The sequence below is a fragment of the Myotis daubentonii genome, chromosome 2 (genome assembly GCF_963259705.1).
Source record: "Myotis daubentonii chromosome 2, mMyoDau2.1, whole genome shotgun sequence".
Taxonomy (NCBI): Eukaryota; Metazoa; Chordata; class Mammalia; order Chiroptera; family Vespertilionidae; genus Myotis; species Myotis daubentonii.
The window spans coordinates 167839650-167849445 of record NC_081841.1 but is presented as its reverse complement, the minus strand read 5'-3'; the positions used below and the strand labels follow the sequence as shown (position 1 = coordinate 167849445).

The following is a 9796-nucleotide window of genomic DNA, read 5'->3' as shown; positions in this document are numbered from 1 at the left end:
ATATTACACTAATCACAAAAATGAGGGTTAAAAGGGCCTGTGAAATAATGAGCATGACAAAATAGAAAGGAATTGGAATCAAATGGATAGGACATTAATCCTAACCCATATATATATATATATATACTAGAGGCCCAGTGCACAAAAATTTGTGCACTCCGGGGGAAGGGGGGGGTCCCTCAGCCCGGCCTGTGCCCTCTGGCAGTCTGGGACCCCTCGGGAGATAACACCCTGCTGGCTTAGGCCTGCTCCCTGGTGGCAGAGGGCAGGCCCAATCCCTAGGTGCAGCCACTGGTCGGGCTCAGAGCAGGGCTGATTGGGGAGTTGGGGTTCTGCCCCTGTCATGCACAGAGCAGGGCGGATTGGGAGGTTGCGATGCCACCCTCAGTCACGCTCAGGGTAGGGCTGATTGGGGGGTTGGGGCACCGCCCCCTGTCACACTCAAGGCAGGGTCCATGGGGAGGTTGCGGCGCCACCCCCTGTCACGCACAGAGCAGGGCCGATCAGGGGGTTGGGGAGCTCCCCCCTGTCACTCACAGAGTAGGGCAGATCATGGGGTTGGGGCGCCGCCACTGTCACACTCAGGGCAGGGCCGATGGGGAGGTTATGGCTCTACCCCGTCACACACAGAGCAGGGCCCGTTGCGGGGGGGGGGGGGGGAGGTTGGGGCACCGCACCCTGTCACACACAGAGCAGGACTGATCAGGGGTTTTGGGCGCTTCCCCCTGTCACACACAGAGCCGCAGGGCAATCAGGGGGTTGGAGAGCTCCCTCCTATCAGGCACAGAGCAAGGCTGATCAAGGGGTTGGGGCGCCTTCCCCTGTCATGAACAGAGTTGGGCAGATAGGGAGGTTGTGGCCCCACACCCTATCACACACAGAGCCGCAGGGCGATCAGGGGGTTTGGGCGCTGCCCCCTGTCACGCTGATCCCGGTGCCGGGAGGCATATTACCCTTTTATTATATAGGATAGAGGCCTGGTGCACGTGTGGGGGCCAGCTGGTTTGTGGTGAAGGGTGTCCTGGATCAGGGTGGGAGTCCCCACTGGGGTGCCTGGCCAGTCTGGGTGAGGGGCTGAGGGCTGTTTTCAGGCTGGCGGGTGACGGAAGCTCCCAACTGCTCTTTTTTTTCTTTTTTCTTTTTTTAATTCTGGGCCAGCTTTAGCTCCTAGGCTCCAGCTCTTAGGCCTCCACTGCTGAAAGCAGGTATCTGGTTTGTTTCGGTTCTATAATCGAAACAATGTATAACTCCAGCTCTGAGATCCCAGCTCACTGAAAGCAGGTTTTTGGGGTTTTGTTTAGCTTCTATATTTGTTACAATGTTTCAAACTGCAGGCTCAGAGGCTGGCAAGGCAGGCGGGGAACGTTGGTTTCCTCCGTCACTGAAGCAAGCAAGCCTCCTGTTCGCTTCAACCTGCCTGGCTTCCGGCCGCCATCTTGGCTGGCAGTTAATTTGCATATCGCCCTGATTAGCCAATGGGAAGGGTAGCGGTCATATGCTAATTACCATGTTTCTCTTTTATTAGATAGGATATATCTAATAGGATATATCCTTTGACTGAAGAAAAATGATTTTATACTTCCTTTTTTTGAAATATGTTCTTATTGATTTTAGAGAAAGAGGAATTGAGAGGGATAGAGAGATAGAAATATCAATGATGAGAATCATTGATCAGCTGCCTCCTGCATGCCCCCTACTAGGGGTAAAGTCTGAAACCTGGGCATGTGCCCTTGACTGGAATCGAACCTGGGACCGTTCAGTCCACAGGCCAACACTCTATCCACAGAGCCAAACTGCCTAGGGCCAGGCTATACTTCTTTTTTATTATTATTATTTATTGATTAAAGTATTACATATGTCTCCTTTTTCCCCCTTGGCCTCTTCCTGGCCACTCCCCCCATCTCCTCCCCCCCCTCCCCCCCCCCCACACACAAGCACATATCTTTATCCCCCTAGTGTCTGTGTCCATTGGTGATTTGCATGCATACAAATCCTTTGGTTGATCTCTACCCGTGCCCCCCACCAACCCTAGCCTGCCTTCCCTCTGAGGTTTGATGGTCTATTCGATGCTTCTCTTTCTCTGAATCTATTTTTACTCATCAGTTTATGTTGCTCATTATATTCTGCAAATGAGTGAGATCATGTGATACTTATCTATCTCTGATTGGCTTATTTCACTTTACATAATGCTCTCCAGGTCCAGGCTATACTTCTTAATTGTAGTAACATATTGTGGTTTTAACAGGAACTAAATAACTTTTAAGTTATAATTTTCAGGTTTTTTTTAATTTTAAATACATCATTAATATATTTCAGACCCAATAAAGCACAACCATACTAATAAAAGGCTAATATGCTAATTAGGGAGACCTTCTGGATGTCTTTCCGGACAAAGCTTCAGCGCTGCGAAAGGCCCAGGCTCAGGCAGCAGGGGACGGCCTGGTGCACCCTTGGCCCCTCTCCATGTAGCTCCCAGCACCCCAGGGTGGGTGGGCGTCCCGCTAGGCCGGGGTCCCCAAGGGCCCTGTGGACCCCTCCACCACCTCCCATCTCCACTCCAATTCCGGGAGCTCCTAGTCCCATAGGAAGGAAGTGTGCACCTGTGGGAACTGTAGAAGGGCAGGAGGCGACAGGTTTGGGGGACCCCAGGGAGGCCTCCTAGCCATGGACAGTCTGTTCTGGACCTAGGGCTGCCCTCTCCCCGCGAATGACTGGGAAGCCGCCAGTGTCTAACTGCCAGTCTCTGGGAGGTGGGAGTGCGTCCACCATCCACCAAAGAGTAGGACCATGGAGCCGTTCACAGTCTCAGTGCAGGCACAGGTGCGTGGCTGACGGGGTGGAGGCCAGACCGAAACAAAACATCAGAAACACCCTGCCCACTGGGCAGGTGCAGCTGCAGTCCACGTGGCCTGAGCAGTGTAAAAAGCGCTACCTTCTCCCGGGTCCTGTGCTGGCACTGCCGCCTCGCTCACCCTCAAGCCCCCCTGAGTCCTGACAGCGAATTGTGTAGGGCATCCTGCAGGAGTTGTGCCTTTCTGGGTGCTTTTGCCCAAAGACACCCTTTGGGATGAATTCAGATCCACATCTCACTTCCCAAGAGACTGGAAGAACCATGTAAAAAGAATTCGACAAAAGCTTTCCACATATCTGTTTATTCTTTTGAATCCATAAAACGATCTTAAAAAAAGCATTCAGGCCACCTAAGAGAGAATGCACTTTCTGGCCAGAGCATGCAGGATTCTTTTGCCCAACAGGTTAGAGGAAGCAGAGAGCTGGCACAGTGGACATGGCCCTGGTGCCCTATGAAGAGACCACAGGAATGGGGTTGCAGAAATTCCACAAGCCCCTTGCCACCTTCTCCTTCGCAAACCACACCATCCAGATCCATCAGGACTGAAGTCAACTGGGAGTCACAGCCGTGGTTTGGGATGCGGTAAGCAAATCCTGGGGGGTCCTCTGAAAACATCTGAAATTGATTATAAGACTGGTCTTTAAAAAGAAATAAAAGAACAGCTTTGTTGAGATATAATTCATATACTGTATATGTCACTTAAAGTATACGATGAACTGTTTTTTTAAAGTAAATTCAGAGTGGTACAACCATCACCATGCTCAAATTTAAATATTTTCACGACCCTATCCCCTCCAAAATAATAAAAATTTCTAGCCACTAAAATCACTTTCCTGATCATCTTCCCCAAAATAGATTGCATTTTAAGGGTGAGTAAAGGAAAGTTGAGGGAAGTTAAAATACTGCACAAAAGATGTTGTAAAATGACAAAGCCCAAAGTGAAGAGCATGTGTTTTCTTGTTTTCTTTTTTTAATATTTTCTTTTATTGATTTCAGAGAGGAAGGGAGAGGGAGAGAGAAATAGAAACATCAATGGTAAAAATCACTGATCAGCTGCCGCCCGCAGGCCCCCTAACTGGGGATCAAGCCCACAACCCAGGCATGTGCCCCTGACAGGAATCGAACCTGGGACCCTTCAGTCCACAGGCCAGTAATCTCTCTCCAGTAAACCAAAAAGGCCAGGGCCATGTGTTTTCTTTAAGTTCTGCATGGTTGTAATCATCCCCAAATCTATACTAATAAAAGGGTAATATGCTAATTAGAGCAGATGTCTTCTTGACGACCTTTTGGTCATCCTTCTGGACAAAGCCTCAGCAGCTGTGAAGGGGCCAGGCTCAGGCCGGCAGTGGCAGCAGCAGCGGGGTAATGGGGGCAGCACCTTCCCCTGATTCGCCACGTCACCTCCCGCAGAGGGAGGCCAGACTGAGGGCCAAGGCAGAGTCAGTTAGGGGTGATTAGGCCTGCAGGGGGGCAAGGTAGGGGCAATCAGGCTGGCAGGCAGAGTGGTTAGGGGCAATCAGGCAGGCAAGAAGAGGGGTTAGGGGCAATCAGGCAGGCAGGTAGAGGGGTTAGGGGCAATCTGGCAGGTAGGCAGAGGGGTTAGGGGCAATCAGGCAGGCAGGCAGAGGGGTTAGGGGCAATCTGGCAGGTAGGCAGGTGAGCAGTTAGGAGCCAGTGCTCCCAGATTGTGAGAAGGATGTCCAACTGCCGGTTTAGGCCTGAACTTGCAGGCGGACATCCCCTGATGTGCCAGGCCAGTTCAGCCAAGGGTTCAGTGAGTCTGAGGGGGGGTGGTGAAGGATGTACAAAAGACATACCAAGAGAATAAGCTGGGTCTAAGTGGATCTCCTGTGCCCTGGCTAAGGATACAGAGAGAGACCCAGACTAAAAGCTGAGCCTTTATTTTATAGCAAGAGTTAAAAAAGGTAGTGGTCACCATAGTTAAAATGTTCTTGTGAGTTTCACTTGTTTTGGCAGCACTTGGTGCACCTCCCACAGCCCATTGGCTACCCAGATAAGATCTAGGGAGAGTCATAAAGTCAAGCTTAACTATGCTAAGAGGGCTGTGCCCTCTAAGCTGGGACTTGTTTGTGGTTTTGCCAACAGGTCAGTCTGAGGCTTAACCCGATAGCCGCTCCCTACACTCCGAGGGGTCCCAGATTGGAGAGGGTGCAGGCAGGGCTGAGGGTCACGAAATTCATGCACAAGGGGAGGGTGTCCCTCAGCCGGGCCTTCCCCCTCTCACAGTCCGGGAGCCTTCAGGGGATGTCCTACTGATGGCTTAGGCTTGCTCCCCATGGAGGGTGAGCCTAAGCCACAGTCTGGCCATGGAGGCTTGGAGAAGGCACCCTGGGTGTGTGTGTGTGTGTGTGTGTGTGTGTGTGTGTGTGTGTGCGTGTGTGTGTGTGGTGTCCTCTGGGGACCTGCCCACAGCCGCACCTCGGAGGCTCAAAGCAGGCGCCCCGTGTGTGTGTGTGTGTGTGTGTGTGTGTGTGTGTGTGTCCGCTGGAGGCCTGCCCCCAGCCGCCCTGAGGAGGCTCGGAACAGGCGCCCCTCTGTGTTGATCTCTCAGGCTTGGTCGGAGCCCAGACCCTCCTCCTGAGCTGGTCGTGACTGTGATGGAGTCCTGGCATCATTTGCATATCATATATATATATATATATATATATATATATATATGCATTGAATTTGATGTGTTTGATATATGCCTATAGCTATGAAATCATTAGCATAATAGATATGCACCCTTTACTGAGTCATGTATGCATAGCATGCCATTTTGGGAGAATGGACAATGGATTTACTACTATATTCTATTGTTTTAATTTCCTCCTATTGTTTTACTTTGCATTTTAAACATATTTTTTTAAAAATATGGTTGTGTTTTCCAGATAATAGCCCATTCTTTTCAATATTTTTGCTAGTGCAGCCTCTGTTCAGATGTTTACAGGAGACATTTATATACTCAATACTTAGAGTAATATGAATAATATCAACAAACTAATTGCTGAATTTACAAAGTAATTTCTATTTAAAAAATAATTTCTCAAAAGAAATATTGAAAATAAATCCAAATCAAATTCCTCATTTCCATGGGTGAACAAATTAATATTAAGTGATTAGGTAAATTTGTAAATAATAAGTATCTTTTCTTTTTTCTGTTGGCAAACCTGGCTACAAGACAGCCTTTCTTATACTCACTCCAAAATCTTTTGCATTAAATTGCAAGTTCTTATGAGGTAGGAAAATTTCCTGTCAAGTAGAATGAAAAATGAGACAAATGGTTGCATGAATAGCTGGAAAAGCTGAGCAATTGATAGCCAGCTGATAAATTATAAGATGCCTAAATTCCCTAACCAAAGACATCTAAGAGCAGCTGGTCTAAATCTACCCTTCCTAACCAAAGATATCTGAGTGTAGGTGGTTTAAATCACCTTAGTAAAGAGATAAATAACCAAAAAGCCAATTAGAGCCAGACCAATACAGTACAGAGTTGAAACCAACCAGAGAATGATGACCCCTGACCCCACTTACCCTCATTTCGATAGATCAGAATACTAAACAACACAACTGGAGAACTAATGAATATTCTGTTGAGATCCTTCCCTGGGACTTCCCTTAAATTCTTGCCTATACAAATGAGATAAAACCCACTTTTGGGGGGGCATGTACTTTGCTTCATCTATCCTAAGCTCTCAGGGTCCCAATAAGACTTGCACAAGAAGAGCACTGGGCAGCAGAAGCTCATCCAGGGCTTACCCTCTGATCCTGTCTCTAGGGGCCTTTCCTTTGCCTCACTCTCCCAAACTTTAAAAAACTTATTCTCATTTTCACCTGGACTCCTGTCTTAAAATTTTTCCTTCAGGAGTCAAGAATTGACACACAAAAGTTCGTGGACTGTAACAAGGCAAGGCCAACTCCAGCATGGAAGGAGTCCAGTAATACTTTTGTTGTAATATTTTAAGTCAGATCAAGTAAAATTAACAGTGCTTCCCATTATCTGAAAACTACAGTTGGACAGTGTTAAATGTCATCAGTTTATGGTAATTTTTTTAACAAGTGTTTAAGTGCCTTTCTAGTCAAAGCATTATTTAGTAACCCAGAATATCTACACTAATAAAAGAGAATCATGCAAATTAACCATCACTTCATCACTCCATCACTCTGCTACACCCACCAGCCAATCAGAGTGACTATGCAAATTAACCCAACAAAGATGGCGGTTAATTTGCATACGCAGGCATGGAGCGAAGACTGAAGATGACTGAAAATGGCAGCAGCCATGGAACTGGAGTGAGCAGGAGGCTTGGGTTGCTCCGGGTGACGGAGGAAGCCAAGATCCCACTGGCTCTGGGCACCTCTCAAGGTGGGGCTGGGGGCCTGGATTGCCAAGGGGCGACCCAGGCTTCCAGCCAGCCCTGGCCTCCGCTTGAGGAGCTGAAAAAAAAAAAGGAAGGGCTGGGAGCAGCCAGAGCAGAGAAGCCAAGCCTCGCTGCTGTGGCCGGACCAAAGGCCTGGGTCCCAAGTGCCAGAGGAAAACCGGTGCCGGCAGCCAGGGGAAGGAAGGCCTATTGAGCGAATCTTTGTGCAACGGGCCAATAGTATGTATATATGAGTGTTTGTTTCTTTATTTATTTATTTTAGGTTGTTGTTAGCCATTTACTTTCTGAAGTAGCTGATAGAATTCCCCTCAATACTCACATCTGAGGAAAACTGAAAGTTAACTAAATAAGCTTTGAAAGAACAATAATTTAAATTCTCTCCTCACTTAAATGTGACTATTCAAAATTAATGATTTTTTTTCCATAACAATGCAATTTTATATTGCTTATACAATAGAGAAGTGATGAGTTGTTAAGGTCAGGGGGTTGTGTGTTGTTTTTTTATTTTTGTCACATTCATTTCTTAGTTTAAAACTTATTCTAGGATATAATTTTCTGTTTTTGTGTACTTTCTTATTAAGACCTATTAAGTAAAGTAATTGATTAAGATCCTTCTATTTAATAACATTTTTTTAGATAAAAATAACTGAATCAAGAAAATTGGTGCATACTTTTAAGATTCTGCTTATATAAAATTTCAAAAAACGCAAAATAACCTATAGTGACAATAGCAAAGCAGAGGTTGCCTTGGGTAGTATAGGGAGGAGCAGAATTACAAAAAGCTATGAAGAAACTTTTGGGTGTTTATGTACATTCCTTATCATGCTTGAGGTGATTGGTTTCATTGGTGTATACCCCTGTCAGTGGGAGGCTACATATTTTCATGCTTCTGCATTGAGGGCTTTCTAAACAAAGAAACCTGGAACTTTGGTTAAAGAAGAAGTTTTGGAAGTTAAAGGTAATTGAAAAGCCAACAGACCTGAAAAGGGATGGCCCAGTGTATATATACCTTTTAAAGGGAATTAAAACATAGCATTGTTAATTGGGAGCCTGCCTTATTTCCTCACTATGGACAACTATGTACACTCCAAAGGTCAGGGTTATAGGGGCCTTTTTCTTCCCTAATGAATTTGTTTACACTAGGGTGATTGAGTTTCTTTCTCTCTCATATGGTAAGCTTCCAGCTTCCTCAATACAGGGTTCTTCTCATATGGTATTGTTACCATTGAGAGTCCAGAGCATTGGGGAATCACCCTATTGGCCAACATGATGAAGGGGGAGGTTGTTACACTGAGCACACCAAAGGCTAGAAGATGCATAGATAGGGTCTGAGCACACCAAAAGCTAACATGATGATTGCATAAAGAGAAAAAAAGCCCTTCCCTCCTTTTTTGCACCAGAACTTGTCTCAGGGGTGTGGCTCTCTTGCAGCAGCTAGACCACCCACTTTGTTTGGTTTCAGTACAACTCCATACATTCAATCCTGTCAATCTGCCTCTCATCTCATCCCAAACGGGAAAGAATAGAAGTAAAAGAAAAGCATTGTGGTTACTGCCATAATTAACAATAATTTGCCTGGATCCTGAAATCTTATATTTTCACAACAATATAAATAAATATTAAAATTATCAATTCCATCGCTTCTCGGCCTTTTGGCTAAGATCAAGTGTAAAATTATCAATTCCAAAAAAAATCAAATTGAATTTTTTAAATGTGTGCAGTTTATTCTAAATCAATTATCTCATAAAAGAGTAAAGAGATGATTACAAATTTGAGGATGAATCATTACTCAGATTTTGGCCTGAGAAGAGAAAGCAGCAAATATAAGTCAATAAATTTTTCAAAGTAAACCAAATAAAGCCAGTCAACCCATGTGCAATGTTAACACTTAATTTTTTTATGTAATTTTTCTATTCTTTATTAAAAGTTCAATTTATCTTTGTCTTAATTTACTTCCACATTTTCTATGTGTACTGTACCAAAAAACATTGATGGGAAAGAAATACATTTATAAAAATTGAGTTTTTCAAAATTTCAGCATCACCAATATTATCTGCTTTCCCTTTGTTTACCTTAAATATCCTGTCCTGAATTCTGTAAACTGAACTCTATATAAGGTTTGGTCCAGATATAACCAGAAGTAGACATATTATTGTTGTCATTTACATAATAGTGGGGTTTTTTGTGTGTTTTTCTTTTTTTTTTCAGTTTGAAAGTGTTGGCAATTCTGATACCACAATACAAAGACTTTAGCCTACAAGTTTATATTATCAGGTTTCACTTTAAATTAAGTAGTGGAAAATTAAGTAAAATACCTAACTCTTAATACTTAGAACTATAATCACATAAAATCATTGGGTGTTGCCACTTGCACATAAAACTTACATGAAAAATGCAAATAAAAAAACACAACTTTATTTTTTGGCATAAATTTTGGGCCAAAAGAATCAAAAAGCCTGGCCTGCAAATTCATGTTTATTTCATGAAGCTTCATGCTCACACCATCAAATATACTTTGGCAACAGAAAGCCTATAAGGATGTGAAGACCTGAATGATGGACTA

The 9796-nt window shown here is 44.8% G+C and overlaps 1 pseudogene; it reads left to right on the top strand.

Moving 5' to 3' along the window:
• The first annotated feature begins 8869 nt into the window (after window positions 1-8869).
• On the top strand, window positions 8870-8959 carry LOC132228824 (U2 spliceosomal RNA; annotated as a pseudogene).
• The last annotated feature ends 837 nt before the right edge of the window (window positions 8960-9796 follow it).